Raw genomic sequence first — 21688 nt, 5'->3', positions numbered from 1 at the left:
TGGGGAAGAAAAGTTTTAAAGTTAACTAATAATTTATAAACATTAATAAATAAGCCATTCCCTGCCTCCCAACACTCAAACTCTAGCTCTCCCTGGCACCTTCTCAAGGCAGAGGGTAGGCTGAGGCTGAGTTTCCTAAGATGCAGGGCTGCAGCTCTGTGGCATTAGCTGATTTAAGCAAAAGTCATGTTATTTTATCTTCACCCTTTGGCAGGGCAGAGCTGTCTCTTGTCTCCAAATGGGCTCACTGGTTCCCTGGTCTAGAATTCTCCTGGAGTCTGGGCTGGCTTTCAGTAGCTGGTGCTGGGTTGGATCTCTGTACCTCTGTGGGATGCTGGTTACTATAGGGCTGGAGCTACCTGGTCCAGGCATCTTCGAGTCTCACTGCAGTGCAAAACTTCCTTTGGAGGCAGTGTGAGTTTATCTCTCTCCCAGCTTCTACACCAAAACAGAAAGTGAACTCTCTCTCCTTTGGATAGAGTCAAGCTGTCCCCTCACAGATTACCCCATGCAGCAGCCTCCCTATTGGCCTTTGCAGATGTGTCCTGTTCCTTCTATCCCCACTCCTGACTCTAAGCATGCTAGGAAATAGAGTCAGAGAGCTCTGGTAACCATTACTGCTAAAGCCCTCAAGGATGTTTGCAGCTCCAGGAGCTGGTAAAATGTCACATGGGGATTACACATAAAAGTGACATTGATTGTCACTCTTCTTTTATCCCCTGGAAATCATTTTCTTTCACTCTCAAATCTAATCTCAATCAGAATGGAAAAGCGTAACCTCTTGAATCTTCTTCTGCAGTCCTCATTTTCAGTCATTTAAAAAATATATTGTACTCTATGGCACTAATGCAATTTTACAACTTCATGACTTTTCACAGGCATTAGTGCGTGTGCGGTAGTTTATAGCCCATTAAAAATTCTGGAAGTGAGATGTACAGCAGTCTAAGATTGTCATAGCCTAGATAAGTGGAGGAAAACCACACTTTCTATGCAATAAAATCAACATAATATGAGATGGGTGAACCAAAAACAAAAATATTTTTATATTCTCAAAGTGCAAGGATTCGATGTTAAAATAAGAACATTTGTTTTGGAGGTTGCTCATTAAAAAGCTATCAAGCATGTCACATTTTTAGGCTTTTATAATATGATATAGTCAGCCATCAGCGCAAGAAATAAATGAGATCCCAGCTAATGCATTCAATTTTAAAGGTATTAGACAGAAAGAGAATACATCAGTAGTCAATGTACCCGTTGTACCTTTTTGATTTTCATGAGTTAAAAGTTACTACCCTCTCCTAGAATAGTAAAGTCAGGGCTTTTGATTTTTCATCGGACAGGAGTTGGGGTGAAGAGGAGATAATCTGGGGATAATTGTGCCTTGTGGCGAGAGGGAGGGTGAGTGGGAGGGGCTGGTTTGGGAAAATGAAAAACAATGAATCAGGGTGCAGAGGGAAATGTAAGTTCTGTTCTTTGGCTATTAGGCCTGGTCTATACTACGAGTTTGTCGGATTCAGCAGCGTTAAATCTGAATTAACCCTGCATCCATCCACAAAACTAAACCATTTTTTTGACATAAAGGGCTCTTAAAACCGATTTCTATACTCCTCCCCAACGAGGAGATTACTGCTGAAATCGACATCGCTGTTTCGAATTAGGGTTAGTGTGGATGCAATTCGAAGGTATTGGCCTACAGGAGCTATCCCACAGTGCACCATTGTGACCGCTCTGGACAGCACTCTGAACTCTGATGCACTGGCAATGTGTACAGGAAAAGCCCTGGGAACTTTTGAATCTCATTTCCTGTTTGGCCAGGCGAGCTCATCAGCATAGGTGACCATGCAATCCCCAATCGAAAAAGAGCTCCAGCATGGACCGAACGGGAGGTACTGGATCTGATCGGTATATGGGGAGAGGAATCCATGCTATCAGAACTACGTTCCAAAAGATGAAATGCCAAAACATTTCAAAAAATCTCAGAGGCCATGAGGGACAGAGGCTACATCAGGGATGCAACACAGTGCCGTGTGAAACTTAAGGAGCTCAGACAAGTGTACCAGAAAACCAAATAATCAAACAGACACTCTGGGACAGAGCCCCAGACATGCTGCTTCTACGCTGAGCTGCATGCAATTCTAGGGGGGGAGGGCACCACCACTACCCCACCCCGTCCGTGGACCCTGATGATGAGGTACTCTCCACCATGGATGAGGATTTTGCAGATGGGGAAGATGAGGAGGAGGATGACGAGCTTGGGGAGAGCACACAGCACACCGTTCTCCCCGACAGCCAGGATCTTTTTATCACCCTGACTGAAATACCCTCCCAACCCAACGAAGCCGGAGAAGGGACCTCTGGTGAGAGTGTACTTCCCCGCAATTAGCCATGCAGGGGGATGGGGGGGGCATTGGCGCTGAGCAGTTCACGTTTGGCTAGCAGGGATCTTCCCTGATACCAGCCAGGTGGTGGTGGGAGGGGAAAAGCGATCATCCCAGAGAATTGGATGGGGGGAGGGGGTTAGTTTGGTTTCTGCTGCTGCACGTTAACAGGAAAACCGCAGCACTAAATGGCCAACTCAATGGGCTTTGCTTGGTATGGGAAAGGAGGGGGCTGCTGTTATGAAGGTTGCAGAAGCTGAAAGACTCTGGCTTATCATGGCCGCCTGCAAGCCGAATTCTGTTGCCCGGCCCTGCGTGTGTGATCTCGAACACCGAAGCCACAGGCACTCAATATAAGATGCAAAATGCGAACTTGTACCAAAATCTCATGTGCTATGTAATGTGAATAGTGTTGTTCACCGTGAAAAAGTATAGCCATTGTTCTGTAAAATGTATCTTTTTAAATACTTCACTCCCTTTTTTTCCTCCAGCAGCTGCAAATGTTTCAAGCCTCCCTCCTCCGTCCCAAAGGCTATCTCAGATAAGGCAGCGAAAAAAACTCACGTGCGATAACATGTTCTCTGAGCTCATGCAGTCGTCCAGCACTGACAGAGCTGTGTGGAGGGACACAATAGCAGAGTACAGGATGGTGGCCGATGAACGTGAGGAGAGGTGGTGGCAGGAAGATCAGAGGAGGCATGAAGCAACGCTGGGGCTACTGCGGGATCAAACGGACATGCTCCGGTGTCTGGTGGAGGTTCATGAACGGCAGCAGGATCACAGACTGCCACTGCAGCCCCTGCTTAACCGCCCTCTCTCATCCCCAAGTGCCATAGCCTCCTCACCCACACGCCCAAGAATGCGGGCTGGGAGGCTCCGGGCACCCAACCACTCCACCCCAGTGGACAGCCAAAGCAACAGAAGGCTGTCATTCAACAAGTTTTAAAGTGGCCTTTTCCTACCCTCCTCCCACACCTCACCCGGGCTACCTTGTGAGTTATCTCCCTATTTTTATAAGCTATTAATAAAGAATACATTTTTTTTAAACGATAGTGACGTTATTTCCTTTGCAAGCAGGCTGTGATCGAAGGGGGGAGGGCGGGTGGCTTACAGGGAATTTAGAGGTAACCAAGGGGGTGGGTTTTCTTCAAGGAGAAACAAACAGAAGTGTCACACAGTACCCTGGCCAGTCATGAAACTGGTTTTCAAAGCTTTTCTGATGTGTAGCACTTCCTGCTGTGCTCTTCTAACCACCCTGGTGTCTGGCTGTGCATAATCAGCGGCCAGGTGATTTGTCTTAACCTCCCACCCCACCATAAACGTCTCCCCCTTACTCTCATAGAGATTGTGGAGCACACAGCAAGTAGCAATAACAATGGGAATTGGGAAACAATGGTTTCGCTGAGGTCTGAGTGAGTCAGTAAACTGCGCCAGCAACCCTTTAAACGTCCAAATGCACACTCTACCACCGTTCTGCACTTGCTCAGCCTATAGTTGAACAGCTCTTTACTACTGTCTAGGGTGCCTATGTACAGCTTCATGAGCCAGGGCATTAAGGGGTAGGCTGGGTCCCCAAGGATAACTATAGGCATTTCAACATCCCCAACGGTTATTTTCTGGTCTGGGAAGTAAATCCCTTCCTGCAGCTGTTCAAACAGACCAGAGTTCCTGAAGACGTGAGTGTCATGAACCTTTCCTGGCCATCCCATGTTGATGTTGGTGAAACATCTCTTGTGATCCACCAGTGCTTGCATCACCATTGAAAAGTACCCTTTGCGGTTTATGTACTGGCTGCCCTGGTGATCCGGTCCCACGATAGGAATATGCGTTCCATCTATAGCCTCACCGCAGTTAAGGAATTCCATTGCAGCAAAGCCATCTAGTGTGACCTGCACATTTCCCAGAGTCACTACCTTTGATAGCAGCAGCTCAATGATTGGATTGGATACTTTCATCACAGCAACCCCCACAGTAGATTTGCCCTCTCCAAATTGATTACCAACTGACCGGTAGCTGTCTGGCGTTGCAAGCTTCCACAGAGCTATTGCCACTCGCTTGTAAACTGTTTACAATGGTGTTTACAATGGTCATAACTGCTGCAGTGAGCTGAATGGGCTCCATGCTTGCTGTGCTATGGTGTCTGCTCCTGCTCGGGCAATCCAGGGAAAAGGGCGCAAAACGATTGTTTGCCTTTGCTCTGATGGAGGGAGGGGTGACTGACAACATGGCTTACAGGGTTGGATTACAGGGAATTAAAATCAACAAAGGGGGTGGCTTGCGAGAAACAGAATGACCCCCTCAAGGATAGAACTCAAAACCTCAAGGATAGAACTCAAAACTGGGTTTAGCAGGCCGTTGGTTTCATGGAGGGAGGGAGGAGAAAATGAATACAAAAGAAATCTGGTTTATTTCTTGTTTTGATCCACTTCATCTATCTTTATACATCTTGCTGGCAGTAGACTGTGTAGTACAACTGCTAGCCATCATCATCTCCTGGGTGCTCAGCAGAAGACGATGCAGTAAGACTGCTGGCCATCGTCTTCTCCTGGCTGCTGATTAAAAAACAGTGCACTGCCGGTAGGACTGAATCGCCATGAGATGAAACTTAAAAGGGTAATGACCTGGCTGAGTCACTCCCATGTTTGATCAGGCGCCCCTTACCTCATCGAGGTCGGTTAAAAGAGCACCCTGGACTACGTCGATGACAGCTACCAGTCATACTGCACTGTCTGCCGCCAAAAGGCAATAAGCTGCTGCTGTGTAGCAATGCAGTACCACGTCTGCCAGCACCCAAGAGACATACGGTGACGGTTAGCTGAGCGGGCTCCATGCTTGCTGTCGTATGGCGTCTGCATGACTAACCCAGGAAAAAAGGCGTGAAACGGTTGTCTGCCGTTGCTTTCATGGAGGGAGGGAGGGAAGGGGGGCCTGACAATATGTACCCAGAACTTCCCGCGACAAAGTTTTACCCCATCAGGCATTGGTATTTCTACCCAGAATTCAAATGGGTGGCAGAGACTGCAGGAACTGTGGGATAGCTACCCACAGTGCAATGCTCTGGAAGTCAACGGTTGCCTCGGTACAGTGGACACACTCCGCAGACTACATGCACCTAGAGCATTTGTGTGTGGACACACACAATCAACTGTATATAAACGCTTTCTACAAAACCGACATCTGTAAATTCGACCTAATTTTGTAGCGTGAACAAGACCTAAGGCCTTAGTTTCTGTCTGTCTATTTAGATGGTAAGCTCTTCAGGGCAGGGGACTATCTCTTACTCTGTGGGCCTAGCACAATGGGGTCCCTATCCTGACTGGGGCCCCTAGGTGCAACTGTAATAGAAATACTAAACAATATTCAAAGACATGTGTGTAAACCAGATTTTGGCTTGGTAATTTCTCCTGAACTCACCTGTTATCTTAAATGTAGTTTCTGCAAATAATAAGTGTAGTAATTGAAGGCATGATATCACAATATTATTTTAACTTGTTTTTATTTACTTTTGATTTAAATACATGCTGCATAAAAGTGTCTATTCTTTGCTCTAAAAATTCCTTAACACAGTTGAAAAGTATGATAGATCATCCCATTGTATAATCATTAACTTAAATCAAATCTCAAGCATATTTTGAATGTTTATGATCTCCCACCTGAGTCGTTAGCTCATGAAAAGACATGTTCCTTGGAGTGTGTCCTGATACACTAGGACTATTTCAGCCGGAGGCGGCAGGGCACAGAGTGAAAGACACTAGACTTTACTGACTGGATGGGACCGTGATGTCAGTCCTGAATTGTGGCACATCTTACAATCAGCACTTGTACGAGTGATGTACATGCAAATAACACCTGCACTTATGAATGTGTATTTGATGGCATCTAGACAGGTCAAAAAGAGATGCTAATTCATTCCCCGTCTGAGCACCGCATTTTTGTGTTCTGAGTTGACATTGTCAAACCTTCTCTCCTTGAATTGATACTGATAAAGTAAATCAGGATCTGCCCAGTAACGCTGGAGTGCTATAGCATGAAAATGTTCTTGGCCCTACTCTCATTCTGTGCTCCTGTGTTTCTTTTGGGAGCTCCAATCACAAAATGACTGTAATGAGTTAGATTATGTGCTGTAATTTAAATAAGCCTTGCTTCATCACACCGACTCACTAGTGTGTACGGTGCTTGGAGTATGTGTTCATCCAGGGCTGCCAGTAGGTTTGGGCAGGTGGTACTGTGGCTTAAGTCCAGCAGAGTGTTGGGCTCCAGTGGCAAAACCAGGAGTAGGTAATTTTGGATTAGGTAGATTAGAGCTGCAGCTGCTGTTCAATGCTCAAAGAGTTCAATTCTGCCAGGTGCTTCATTTTAAGCATATGAATAATCCCATAAACTTCAGTGTGACTATCTTGCTGGACTGAGTCCAGAAGCAGAAGCAGGGGACCTGGGAAAGTGCAGCAGTGTGGTGTTGTGTGACAGCATCAGCATGTCCAGACATTAGCCGTTGTGGTAGGTAAACTGCCCTAACAATTTCAAGTATAGGAATTTAATAGTTTGGGAGATCTCATACATAACTCATCATTTCAACATTGCATACGAAAAATCAGTCATCCTAGCACTGGAGAATTTCATAGCTAAATTTTGTCTAAGTTCTGGATCTTATTTTCATCATTTTGTTTTGAAGCAATCAAGTAAACCATGTTTAATGTGCATGAAATCTTGCATTCACGTTCTGAAAGCCTGAGGCGGGGGGGTCTTCCAAATACATGAACCATTCACATTGTTGAAGGTAAAAGGAGAACAGTTTTCTATTTCAGTTAGAAACATACAGTGACAGTTCACGGCTCCATGAACTAGGTTCTACTCACAATCTCCTCTTAATTAATTATTCATTCTGAACCCTTTACCTTAATCTGCCTGGAAACAATATGCCCCCCAGCTCCTCCCCAGTAAATCATTACAACATAGACTTTGGACTTACTAGCGGTTATGTTTGATCCCTGTCTGGTGTAAATGGCAGAATCTTCATATAGTAGTATATTAACAAGAGTAAACTGATATTTTGAGAGTACTGGATGTCTGAGTATTTGAATATCAGGTTAAAAATACTAGTCAAAGTGTTTAGGCGTTCAGTAAATTCAACCATGGTGTTTACAAGCAAACAAGTCTGCAAAAACTTAGGATATTTACTTATATTAGTAGGGCCAATGGCTTATATGCCTCCTGGGCCAGTGTCCAGAAGGGAGTGGCAACATAGGAACCACCTGAGATTCCCCTATAAGGAGAAAGTGACTAGTTAAAACAGCTTTATGGCTACTTTCTTTCCTGGATGATCAGAGCCACCATGGATAACATCTGTAGATAAATTCTAATATCTGTTAGATATGAGAGACATTGGCCAACCTTGGCAAACTTTGCGTTTTTCAGACAAGAGGCATCAGCATAGTAAATAGTGTCTTTTCTCAAGAGCTGGGACATAAGAATGAATTGTTTAGGCATCTTTATTTACAATTTGTCTACACATGAAAGTTAATCCAGAATAAGGTAAGATGTCAATTTAAAACAGATTCACTATTCCTAATGAACTCATGTGTGGATGCTATTATTCTGCAATAAAAATGCCTTGTTCCAAATTAGCATAATCCACGCTGGAAGCGGATTAAATTAATTTAGAATAAGAGCTTGCACACATTGAGTTCATTAGGAATAGCTGTTCTGGACTAATATCCTCGGTATACACACCCTTACAAGACCATACATTGACCCCTGCTCTGGAAGTACAAAACAGACAGAAAACTGGCTTAAAAGTCTTCCTGCAAATTCCCCTGGCATAAGGGGGAATCACCAAATGTCGATTCATCTTAGTGGTTCCATACCATCCACTACCTGGCCCATAGTGTGGGGTGCTGCCCTGGGATGAGGGGGTATGGCAAGAAGCCTCTGTGCACCAGCTATCCTCTGTTGCCAGAATGGCTACATGAGGCTATGGACACCTGGGTATAAACTAGAGGAGACTCATACTGTTCTAATTTAAGGCAGGGACTAAATTGGTCCAAGGGTGAGTCTAGGCTGCTGAGCTGATGTAACATCATCTTGTCCCCTTCTTCTCTGGCCCTGCACCAAGCACACTTCAGTCAGACTAGAGAAACTGGGCAAAGAATAAGAGTTCTGAGACTTATGTTCGAAAGCACAGTTCATGAGTGTTCACAGAAAGCTGGGTGAGTTAAAGCAGGTAGGTGCAAACAATGGTACAGAAAAGAAGCAGAGGTTTCTGGTACATATGTTGTTTGAGTTCATGCATCAATGGTCTGGCATCAAACTAAACATTCAAAATGAGGGGAGAACATGGAAGTATCTGAGTAGTGGATTAATACTGTATAAAGGCCTGACTTCAAAGCAGGATGCTTTTGTGAGAGGAAATTTGTCTGGAGATTACAGCATTGGAAAAGGTCTTAAGAGATAGAAGTTTAATTCCTGTCTGTTGTTAGAGGAGTCACTTAATCCTGTGGTTCAGTTCCCCATTGGTAATGGGGAGATAAAACTTTCTTCCTCCCAATCTTTGTCTGTCTTGTTTATTTAGATTAAGAGCCATGAAAAGTTCACACTGCTTGTTTGCACAGCACCTATCACAATGGGGTCCCAATCTAAATTGGGATTTTTAGGCACTACTATGATAAATAATACATAGGCACTTGATTATTGTTATGCCAAAAGTGAATGTAGTTATCCAGTTCCTTGAAATTCCACATGATTAATCCTCTACATATTGGGTGAGATTTGCTGTGACTACTTACGAGGCATAGACAAGAGAAGACCAGGGCTGAAATAGCAGGAGTTTATGCTGAAATAGAAGAGATGGGTACGGAAGACAGTGCTTTGCATATCTCCACTATCTATTCATCTTTCTTAGGTTTTTCAGTAGTGCCTGTTCCTGCATTGTCTAAGTACTTTGATATGTCTAAGTGAGCAAAATCCTTCCCTTTCCATTTGAGGATATTATGTCTTATTTTTATAAGCCTTAAATTGGTTTAATTGATGATGGGAATGGGGGGTGCTGGTAAGTCAAATATTCCTATTAACTAAGAGGGAGGGAGTGTGGGTGTGGGGTGCAGGGTCTGGGAGGGAGTTTGGCTGTGGGAGGGGGCTCGGGGCAGGGAGCTGGAGCATGGGAGAGGGTGTGGGGTGGCAGATCCAGGGAGTGCTCACCTCGGGCGACTCCCTGCTGCTCCTAGACGGAGGCACGGCTGTTCCTAGACAGAGGCACAGCTAGGTGACTCTGCACGCTGCTTCCACCCCACAGGCACCACCCCCGCAGCTCTCATTGGCCATGATTCCCAGCCAATGGGAGCTGCAGAGCCAGTGCTTGGGGCAGGGGCAGTGCACAGAGCTCCCGTGGCCATTCCTCCACCTAGGAGCAGCAGGGACATGATGCCACTTCTGGGGAGCCACATAGAACCAGGTAGGGAGCCTGCTGGCCCTGTGCCAACCAGACTATAAACTGGACTTTCAATGAAGATTAGAAATGCCAGTTTATAGAGCTTTCTGGTTGGTAAAGTGCTGGATAACACAACTTTTACTGTATTATCTAAACCAAAAATAAGAAAGTCAAATTTAGCTCTAAACCACTATTCTCTTTGGAGGAATGAGATTGGGAGAGGTGAAGGTGTGCACTGAAAGCATCTTGAACAGGCATTTTTGTAATAGTCAGTCCCTCTGGTAGTGTGGTGCAGTCAGCAGGGTGCATGAAGCAGCGCCTACTGACATATTCTTTCACAGATTGCAGTGAGACTTCTCCCTCAGCATCAGTGTTGACTGGTTCAGAGGGAGGTGGAGCCAACATCCCACTATCTGCCCTTCCCCTTCCTTTGTAAGGCTAGCCTCACAATCAATGTTAGATTCCACAAAGTCCTGGTGCACTGAGATTTCATCAACTGGGATTTTGCTTGGACTCTGAAGAAGAGTGCAATATGTTGGGAAGGCTTTTTCTTTAATTCTTCTTCACCACTGCTTTGTGCTCATGTACATTTTCCTAGTCCATTGCTTTGACCATATCATCTCTCCCTTTGCATCCCTTCATCGGGTTACCTTTCACTATTTCATCAAATATAAACTGCTTCTATTCTCTTTCAAGGCCTTTCATGGACACTCCTCTTAAATTGTAAGGTCATTGGGACAGGGACGATCTTGTTCTGCATTTGTACAGCACCTACCACAAAGGTACAGTAAAAAAAATTAATAGACATAATAGAAAAGTTCTAGTTAAATGTTAAAGGTTTGGGATCTTGGAATTGTTCATAGTTCCCATTAGCACTGATAGGAATAATATGCTTTAAGTTGAATACTGTACCTAAATACTGTGTTCTGGATACTACTGGTAATGCATATCTGACAATTATTATGCTCACATGTTGCAGTGTAAATAAAATAGACACACAAGCATGATGGGAGGACAGTCTCCCTAGATCACATCCCCTAGCAATCAGAGCACTGGCTAGCCATACTACCTAATGGCCAAAGTCTGTGGACTGGTAGTAGCACCTAGTGGTTCAAGTCCAGGGCTGGTGGTAGGGGAACCTGGGTCCTCCCACTCCACCAGGTTCCAATTCAGGGTCCTGGGACCAGGGCCGGGTCCAACTTTTTTGCCGCCCCAAGCTGCGAAGAAAAGAATAAAAAAAGAAAAAGCCGATTGAGCTGCCGCTGAAGTGCCGCCGAAGAGGAAGAGAGGGAGTGAGGACCCACAGCCAAATTGCCACCGAAGACCTGGACGTGCCACCCCTTTCTATTGGCCGCCCCAGGCACTTGCTTCCTTTGCTGGTGCCTGGAGCTGGCCCTGCCTGGGACAGGCAGCTCACCTGTGCAATCTGGACAAGGATACCACCCAACCTAGTCACTGGGATACTTCCCACCATGTCCCTGCCTCTCCAGAGATACGGCAAAGGCCTAGCTTACAGCCTGCAGTGTTCTCCTTGTGGTTCTGAATGGAGGTCTGGTTTGGAGCAGTGTGAGGGCTCCTGCAGGAATACAGTAGGAGCCCCCATACTGCTATCAGTGCAGGTCTGCTCCCTTGCACTGACCGTTCTGAGCTGTGCTGAACCTTTTTAAGCTCCACTTCCACTGAAAGCATGGCTATCAGGCACAGCTGGGCAAAGTCTCTTGCAATCAGAGTTGGTCCTTAACCCCTGTTCCCGAGTGTGGGGTTCAAAGATGCTCACTTCGAATGAAGTGCGTATGCTGGGCCATTTGTACTGGATGAGTTCACTTGTATAATAGGAATCAGACAAGGTGAGACCTTGACATCAACAACAAGATCTTATCAGTTTCATGTGTTACATGTGTATACCTGCCTCTGGAAATTTCCACTACATGCATCCGACGAAGTGTGTATTCAGCCACGAAAGCTTATGCTCCAATAGTCCGTTAGTCTATCAGGTGCCACAGGACTCTGCCACTTTTACAGATCCAGACTAACACGGCTAGCCTTCTGATACCTGACACCATGCAAAGCACTGCATTTAGCCATATGGAGTGGAAATCCATCAACATCATGAAGGAACTTGCACAAGTACAGACAGATATCATCTTCCTTTCCAAATGCAAAGGGATGGACATCATACCAAATGGACTGAAGGTGAAAAATCCATTGCTATCTACATACTGCACAGACCACAGTGAGAAATTATGCCACACACTATCAAAGAAACTGAGGAATCACCTGATCAGCATCCTATCCAGCAAACAGGAAAACGTCAAAAAAGAGCTCTCCAACCTGGAGACTCTCATAAATAACCAACCTTCCATACAAACAGACGTTACTAAAATAAGACAGTAGATCTACATTTTACACATTTCACCTCTCTACAAAGGAAAAAGGACCGTAAGCTGTCTAAAATCCTTCCTGCCACATGGGGCCACAACAGTGGTACCCCTAACTCACCCAGCAATATCGTCAATCTAGCCAGCTACACACTGAGCCTGGCAGAAGAGTCTGTCCTATCTCGGGGACTCTCTTTCTGCCCCACCACCCCACAAACATGATACAGTTCTGCAGTGATCTGGAAGCCTACTTTCGCCATCTCCGACTCAAAGAATACTTTCAAGATAACACTGAACAGCACACTGATACCCTCCCACCAACAGCACAAGAAGAAGAACTCCAAATGGACTCCTCCTGAGGGTCAAAATGACAGTCTGGACCTATACATAGGATGCTTCCACCAACGTGCACAGGAAGAAATTGTGGAAAAACAACATTGCTTGCCTCATAACCTAAGTCATGCAGAACACAATGCCTTCCACAGCCTCAGAAACAATCCTGACATTATAATCAAAGAGGCACTGATAAAGGAGGTGCTGTTGTCATCATGACCAGGTCTGACTACCAAAAGGAGGCTGCCAGACAACTCTCCAATACCAAATTCTACAGGCCACTTTCCTCAGATTTCATTGAGGAATACACTACTCAGGACATTCCTTATACTAACACAGGAACAAATCAACATACCCTTACAGCTCTGACTGGGGTTGGACGCTCTCACTGGGCATTGGCACTCTCACTGAAGGACTGTCTGGATATGTGGACTTTCTACTCAGACCCTACGCCACCAGTACTCCCAGCTATCTCCATGACACCACTGATTTCCTGACAAAACTATAATGCATTGGTGATCTTCCAGAAAACACCATCCTAGACACCATGGATGTAGAGGCTCTCTACACAAACATCCCACACAGGGATGGAATACAAGCTGTCAGAAACAGTATCCCTGATGATGCCATAGCACAACTAGTTGCTGAGCTCTGTGACTTTACCCTCATGCACAATTATTTCAAATTTGGTGACAATATATACCTCCAGACCAGTGGCACTGCTATGGGCACCCTCATGGCCCCACAATATGTCAACATTTTTATGGCTGACCTGGAACAACACTTCCTCAGGTCTTGTCCACTCACGCCCCTTCTCTACCTATGCTACATTGGTGACATCCTCATCATCTGGTCCCATGGGAAGGAAACCCTGGAAGAATTCCACCATGATTTCAATAGCTTCCACCCTGCCATCAACCTCAGCCTGGACCAATCTACATGGGAGGTCCACTTCCTAGACACCACGGTGCAAATAAGTGACGGTCACGTTAACACCACCCTATACTGAAAACCCACCGACGGCTATGCCTACCTTCATGCCTCCAGCTTCCATCCCGGACACACCACACGATCCATTGTCTACAGCCAAGCACTGAGGTACAACCGCATTTGCTCCAACCCTTCAGACAGAGACCAACACGTACAAGATCTTCACCAAGCATTCTCAAAACTATGATACCCGCACAAGGAAATAAGGAAACAGATCAACAGAGCCAGACATGTACCCAAAAGCCTCCTGCTGCAAGACAAGCCCAAGAAAGAAACCAACAGAACTCCACTGGCCATCACATACAGTCCTCAGCTAAAACCTCTCCAACACATCATCACTGATCTACAACCCATCCTGGACAACGATCCCCCACTTTCACAGGCCTTGGGAGGCAGGCCAGTCCTCGCCCACAGACAACGCACCAACCTGAAGCATATTCTCACCAGCAACTACACACCCCGCACCATAGTAACTCTAACTTAGGAACCAATCCATGCAACAAACCTCGATGCCAACTCTGCCCATATATCTACACCAGCGACACCATCACAGGACCTAACCAGATCAGCCAAACCATCACCGGTTCATTCATCTGCACGTACACCAATGTAATATACGCCATCATGTGCCAGCAATGCCCTTCTGCTACGTACATCAGCCAAACTGGACCGTCCCTACGTAAAAGGATAAATGGACACAAATCAGATATTAGGAATGGCAATATACAAAAACCTGTAGGAGAACACATCAACCTCCCTGGACACACAATAGCAGATTTAAAGGTAGCCATCCTGCAGCAAAAAAACTTCAGGACCAGACTTCAACAAGAAACTGCTAAGCTTCAGTTCATTTGCAAATTTGACACCATCAGCTCAGGATTAAACAAAGACTGTGAATGGCTCGTCAACTACAAAAGCAGTTTCTCCTGCCTTGGTGTTCACACCTCAGCTGCTAGAAGAGGGCCTCATCCTCCCTGACTGAACTAACCTGGTTATCCCTAGGCTGATTCTTGCTTGCATATTTATACCTGCCTCTGCAAACTTCCACTACATGCATCCGACGAAGTGGGTATTCACCCACGGAAGCTTATGCTCCAATATGTCTGTTAGTCTATAAGGTGCCACAGGACTCTTTGCTGCTTTTACAGATCCAGACTAACATGGCTACCCTTCTGATACATTGCGTGTCACTAATAAGATCTTTTAAAAAAAAAAGTGCAGTAAAGACCTGGCACACAGGGTGTATTTAATATATTTAGCCAAGTGTAACATGCCTAATATAAAATCATGAGTCAAATCCTGATTTTTTTTCCTCCCTGTTATACAATGTCTGCTCTAAAGCAACATGCATTAGAAAATCTTTTGGGAAAGGTAGAAATAAAAAGGTATAGGGAAGATTTGGGGAGTTTTTCCCCCCCAATCAGTGCCCTCACCCCTATTCACTAATTCAGTGGCATACAGGAACTATGAGAGTACCACAAGTGGTTGGGAAAGAATTCCTCTGTCACAGGAGCAGTTTACAGACCATATCATTGGCCCTGCACTAGTCCCTTTGGAGTCTCTAGCTGCGTAAGGGCATGCCACAGGTAAAAGGGGACATTTTCGCTACATGATGCTAAAGAGACTTAGAGCTGTGACAGCCCATAGGCAGCCCTTAGGAGGCTGCCCTAATTGAAAGCAATCTCAGAGGACAGCTGGCCCAGAACCTGACGGGTGCATAGGTTGTTTAAAGCTATCTGTCATTCCACTCTCCTTGGATGGCATCTTCTGAGCTGAACTTCCAAGAGGTTCAGCACAGCATCAGACCCCAAAGCTTACTTAAGTGAACACAGTCAACAGGCAAGTGAAGAATCAGAAAGTTCAGAGAGGATCCAGAAGAACACTCAAGGAAGGAACAGAGGACACAAAGACCACTGTACACAAGGAGAAAGTGAGGAGGTGATAGATAATAATATCCTGTGTGTAACAAACCATTTTTGTACGCTTTAACAGCCTGCTCCAGAACCCACTGAAGTCAGTGGAGAGATGCCCATTGACTTCAGCAGGCTTTGGATGAGCCCAGAATGATAATGCAAGCTATACAGAAATTCACAAAGATGTGGGAACTATTTTTTTTCTAGACTGGCTGGGCAATCTATGCCGTTAAATGCAGCCAACATATGGCTATGGTACTATAGAGGTATTACGTATGCAACTGGTGATTAAGCAGAAACATTCATATACTTCTCGGTCCCAAATACAATACATTTTAGGTTCCATAGTAACTTATATTGGGTTAACCACAGAATAATCTATTATGAAGCCATGCATATACTGTATTTGTAACATATAGTACCTTTATGGAGGTATTTATATTGATGTAAAATTACAAGAAAATCTATTGTAAAGATGACTACATGGAAGGCAGCAGAGAATAAAGTTTCAATTATAAAATCACATATAGTGTTCCCTTAGTGATTGCAGTGAAATTAGTTCCAGAGAATGTTTTGTGCTCTGATAAGATACAGAATTCTATTGAAGTTATGCTTAATTATATATACTTAATCATTAATATGCCATATTTATATATTTTCAAATTAAATGAAAATTCATTCTACTATAATCCAGAAGTACAAAATACACAGATAAAGCAGATTTAAAATTAGGTCAAATAGAACTAGTGACGTGTACTTGAAAAAAAGCAGGATTCTCTCCTTGAAAAGATGTTTAACGATGGACCTTTTAATAAAGAAAGTATCCACTTTAAGCATCCCCACACTTAAAAGGCAGTGGAGTCACGAGCAATTGTAAAAATTAGGATTGCACCACTGTCTAGGCACCTACGTCCCTAACAGAGAAAGGAGCTATTACTGGTATATACGTGGGGTAAATTTGTACTACATTTAAAACAGCGTGTATTCTTTCCACTCATTTTTCTAGTTAAAACTATGGTGTAATAGCCCACTTTTGAGCCTCTCTCATTCAACTCACTTTTGATGAAAAAGCAATTACTTACTGCAGAATAATGCAGAGTGGGCACAGCAGGTTAGGTTAAGCGTTTATTAGAAAAACACACGGCATTTAAATTAACCCAAATGACCATCATGTCAGTTCAAAAGAAACATGTGCTTTAATTTGTTAAACTGTAACCTTTGCTATATTAGAAAATACTTTGGCACAAACACTTTACAAATGTCAGCAGAAAATCCATACTCCATTTCTTCACATTGGTTTTGTGACATAGTGTTTGCTGATATTCGACAAGGGATAAGTTACAATTGATTTCCTCTGGCCCCTACTCTTTTCTCTTGTATTATAGGGAATTAAAGGGCAAAAATGACCTGTTTTTCCCCCCAAATCATTCATATGGATATGCTACAGTATGTAGACTTAAATGCTGCCTGGAACTTAAAGGTCAACAGCACCTCTCAAGAAAGCTTTGAATGGTAACAGTTGAAATGGAGGCCAGAAACCAGCAATGAGCAAAAGTAATATAGACAATGCAGTGTTTCACATATTAAGAATACTCTGAGGCATTTTTCTATGTTTCTTACTTCTCTAGATTGTTCTTTTGAATTCACACATAAAAAATTAGGATTAGGCAAACAGTTCATTTTTAAAATTAGGTAATCCTGTTTACTTAAGGGTGAAGTGAGTTACTTTTCACACATGAGTATTCATCTGCTCCTTTAATTAATGTTATCATCTAAAAGCTTTAAGATTCCTGAAAATCATCTGTTTGCTTCCCTTTTGAATAGGGATTGTCTCTGTGCTAATCAATTTTGAATTGAATGGAAAGAGGAAGACACCTGTAAAAACATAATAAGGGATCAGACTTTTCACTCACTTGTATAAGAGTTCAGAGGATCTGATCATGAGAATTTAATATCTCAGAAGTGCAGGTCTGGGTTGGGATTTTTGGCTACGGGGTGTGAGGGTTATTTTTCTTCAGAAACCTAGTAAAAGGCAATTAATAGATTTTCTGATCAAGAAATGGTGAATGAAAAAGATGACTGTGTTCCAAAGAATAAAAAGTTCTAACTAATGAAAATCATCTACTTCAACATGAACTTGGGAAATTTAGATGTAAACATGAAAGTCCCAAGTACTAATTATTAATCAAAACAAATTCTAAGGGGAGAAATCTGAAGCCAGATTGTCCCAGACCTAGCATAGTTCCATTGATTTAAGTGGAATTGTGCATGTTCACACCAGCAGAGGATCTGGGTTGGTTCATCAGAGGTTCCATATGAAGGGGCTCTATCTTCTTTTGGCTTCTGACTAGAGCTTGGGTTGAGGCCATCCTAAGCAAGGTATGGAAAGAAAAAGAAAGGAGACTCAGCTTCACTAAACCAAAGTATGATGATATAGACATGCATCTTCAAAGGATGAGAAGATGAAACTATACAATGTGTATGTATAATACTTATTTAGCACTTCAGAAGCAGATATCAAAGTGTTTTACAAAGGAGGTCAATATCATTATCTCCTCTTTACAGATGGGGAAACCAAGGTAAGGAGAGGTAAATGACTTGCCCAAGGTCAGTGGCAGAGCTGGGAATAGAACCCAGGTTTCCTGAGTCCACCACAGACCTGCATCCTAACACTGTCCATTAGGCCACAGGGCAAAGGATGAGGTGCATGGACAATCATGAATTCAAATAAGCAGAATTGTCTGTTCTTATACTCGGCTGTAATGTGTTTGCATGTTCTGGGGCAACAATACTTTCAGAAAGATTTTGACAAGATCTTTCACCAAAGGCTCTTAAGCAAAATAAGGAGTCATGGGATAAGAGGGAAAATCCTCTCATGGATTAATAACTAGTTAAAAGATAGAAAACAAAGAGTAGGAATAAATGATCAGTTTTCACAGAGGGGAGAGGTAAAGCAGTAGCTCTAATCTACCTGGATTTCAGTAAGCCATTTGATGCAGTTCTGCATAGAAAACTATTAGTGAAATTGGAGAGAATGTGGGATTAATATGAGAATCGAAAGGTGGATAAATTAAAGGGGAGCGTACAACAGGGTGTACTGAAAGGTGAAGTGTCAGGCTGGAAGGAGGTTACTAATGGAGTTCCACAGGGACTGGTCTTGGGACCAATCTTATTTAACATTTTAATTCATGACCTTGGCACAAAAAGTGGGAGTGGGATATAAAATGTGTGGATAAGACAAAGCTGAGAAGTATTACCAATAAAGAGGAGGACTGGAATATCATACAAGATCTGGAGGGCCTTGAACATTGGAGTAATAGAAATGAATTTTAATAGTGGAAAGAGCAAGGCCATGCAATGAGGGACCAATAACAAGAATTTTTGCTATAAACTGGGGACATATCAGTTGGAAGCAACAGAGGAGGAGAAAGACCTGGGTGTATTGATTGATCACAGGATGACTATGAGCCACTAATAGGATGCAGCTGTGAAAAAGGCTAATGCAATCCTAGGATACATCAGACAAAGTATTTCCAGTAGAGATAGGGAAGTGTTATTGCCATTTTACAAGGCACTGATGAGACCTCATCTGGAAGACTGTTATAATTCTGGTCTCCCATGTTTAAGAAACATTAATTCAAATTGGAACAGGTGCATAGAAAGGCTACTAGGTTGATCAGAGGAATGGAAAACCTACCTTACAAAAGACTCAAGAAGCTTGGCTTGTTTAACCTAACCACTTCAAAGCTGAGGGGCGATAGGATTGCTCTCTATAAATACATCAGAGGGATAAATAGCAGTGAGGGAGAGGAGTTAAGTTAAGCACCAATGTTGACACAAGAACAAATGGATTTAAACTGGCAATCAGCAAGTTTAGGCTTAAAATTAGATGAAGGTTTCTAACCATCAGAGGAGTGAAATTCTGGAATAACCTTTCAAAGGGAGCAGTGGGGACAAAAAAAAATCTAACTTGATTCAGGACTGAAATTGATAAATTTATGGAGGGGATGGTATGATGAGATTGCCTACAATGGCATGTGACCCATCTGCGACTGCTAGTAGTAGAAATCCACAATGACCATTGTGAATAACTACATGGGGAGGGTTCTAAGTTACTACAGAAAATTCTTTCCCAGGTGTCTGGCTGGTGGATCTTGGCCACATGCTCAGGGTTCAACTGATTGCCATATCTGCGGTCGGGAAGGAATTTTTCCCCAGGTCAGATTGAGGAAAACCCTGGGGGGGTTTCACCTTCCTCTGCAGCATGGGGCCCGGGCACTTGCAGGTTTAAACTAGAGTAAATGGTGGATTCTCTGTAACTTGAAATCTTTAAGTCATGCTTTGAGGACTTCAGTAACTCAGCCAGAAGTTAGGGGTCTATTACAGAAGGGGATGGGTGAAGTTCTGTGGCCTGTGATGTGCAGAGGGTCAGACTAGATGATCAAGATGGTCCCTTCTGGCCTTAAAGTCTATGAGATATGATAGAGGTCTACAAAATCTAGAGTGGTGTGAGAAAAATGAATAAAAACCTGCTATTTACCCCTTCATGTGACACACGAACCACAGGTCACACAATGAAATTAATAGGCAGAAGGTTTAAAACAAACATAAGGAAGTACTTCTTCACACAATGCCGTGTCAACTCATGGAGCTCGTTTCATGTTGAGAAGGCCAAAAGTATAAATGGTTCATAATCAAATTAGATAAGTTAATGGAAGATAGGTATAGCAATGGCTATTAGCTAAGATGGCCAGGAATGTAGCCCCATGCTGTGGGTGTCCCTAAATTCTGACTGCTAGAAGCTGGGACTGGTTGACAGGAGATGGATTACTTGATAATTGCCCTGTTCTGTTCATTTCCTCTGAAGCATCTGGTACCGCCCACTGTTGGATGACTGGATACTGGGGTAGATGGACCATTGGTCTGACCCAGTATGGCCGTTCTTATGTTCTGAAACTTCACTATTTCTTTCTTTGTGGGTATTACCACAGTCTGGTATCTTAGAAACTTTGTCAGTCCCTCTGCAAATGTTTAAATATTAAGGTCAGGTCCTTTCACTAGACCACTAAGCAACGTGAAACTCTGTGAATATGTTACATTCCTTATTGACTACAGTGTCGGTTTGATATTTAGACATAACTAAGCTTGTAAGTCACCTTGTATAGGTGACTACAAGCATATCTGGATTTCCCCAGTTTCAATTCAAAGAAAATGTAGGTCATGAAATGCAATAAGCAGAGTTGATTTACATTTTGATCTCTTAGGTTAGAAAGCCAAAATAATAATAAATAGTCTTAATCTCAGACTTAATTGTATGCTTTTGCTTTTCACTCATTCCTTTTAGGATAAAATGACAACACTTTGTCCTTAACTAATAAACAGAAGAAACCTTTGTTGAAGGAGAAAATAACAAAACAACAAGGAGTCCGGTGGCACCTTAAAAACTAACAGATTTATTTGAGCATAAGCTTTCGTGGGTGAAAAGATCTGAAGAAGTGGGGTTTTTACCCATGAAAGCTTATGCCCAAATAAATCTGTTAGTCTTTAAGGTGCCACCGGACTCCTTGTTGTTTTTGTGGATACAGACTAACACGGCTACCCCCGATACATAACAAAACAAAAATACCAACATTTTTTTTTTCTTTGCAACACAGACTGAACTCAGAAGTGCTCTGGCTTTCTAGAAGTAGGAAAGCAGACTTTTGTAAAAAGTTTACTTTGGTTCGAAGACCAAACAGCTTAAGTATTTATTACCCAAGATTTATATTACCATATTGCTTAATAGATGTCAGTGATGTGATACTTGAACCTTTTGATTAAGCTCCTGTTGAACTTTAGATTGCAATAATCAACAGTCTGTACAATTTAAATTTTAGATTATTTAAGAAGTCTTCAGAAGCACAGACATTATAATACGAGATGATTATTGTAGTTGTTGTGAAAGAGGCTGTTAAATCCAGTGGGAATGTTCATCAACATACTGTAATCAGCAACTACAGAGAATGCCTAATTACAGTTATTTAGGTGACATGTTGATGCAGTAGTAACGGTGTTGAAAGCAGAAAAGTTGCATGAATTAGCATTTGTAGCCATGTAAGGGGATATTAAAAGGCATCAATATCAATGTGGAACGTCTGATTATGTGGCTGCTTATATTAATTTGCCCCACCATACAAACTTGTAATGATCATAAAAGACTGCTGGACTTAAATTTCCCCTCATCTTTGATATTTGCTCAAGAGGGAAATTGTATTTATTTTGGTAGTTCAGAAT

The sequence above is a fragment of the Eretmochelys imbricata genome, chromosome 3, assembly GCF_965152235.1.
Source record: "Eretmochelys imbricata isolate rEreImb1 chromosome 3, rEreImb1.hap1, whole genome shotgun sequence".
In the NCBI taxonomy this organism is placed as follows: Eukaryota; Metazoa; Chordata; order Testudines; family Cheloniidae; genus Eretmochelys; species Eretmochelys imbricata.
The sequence above is the reverse complement of the archived record's forward strand: the minus strand, read 5'-3'. Positions refer to the sequence as shown.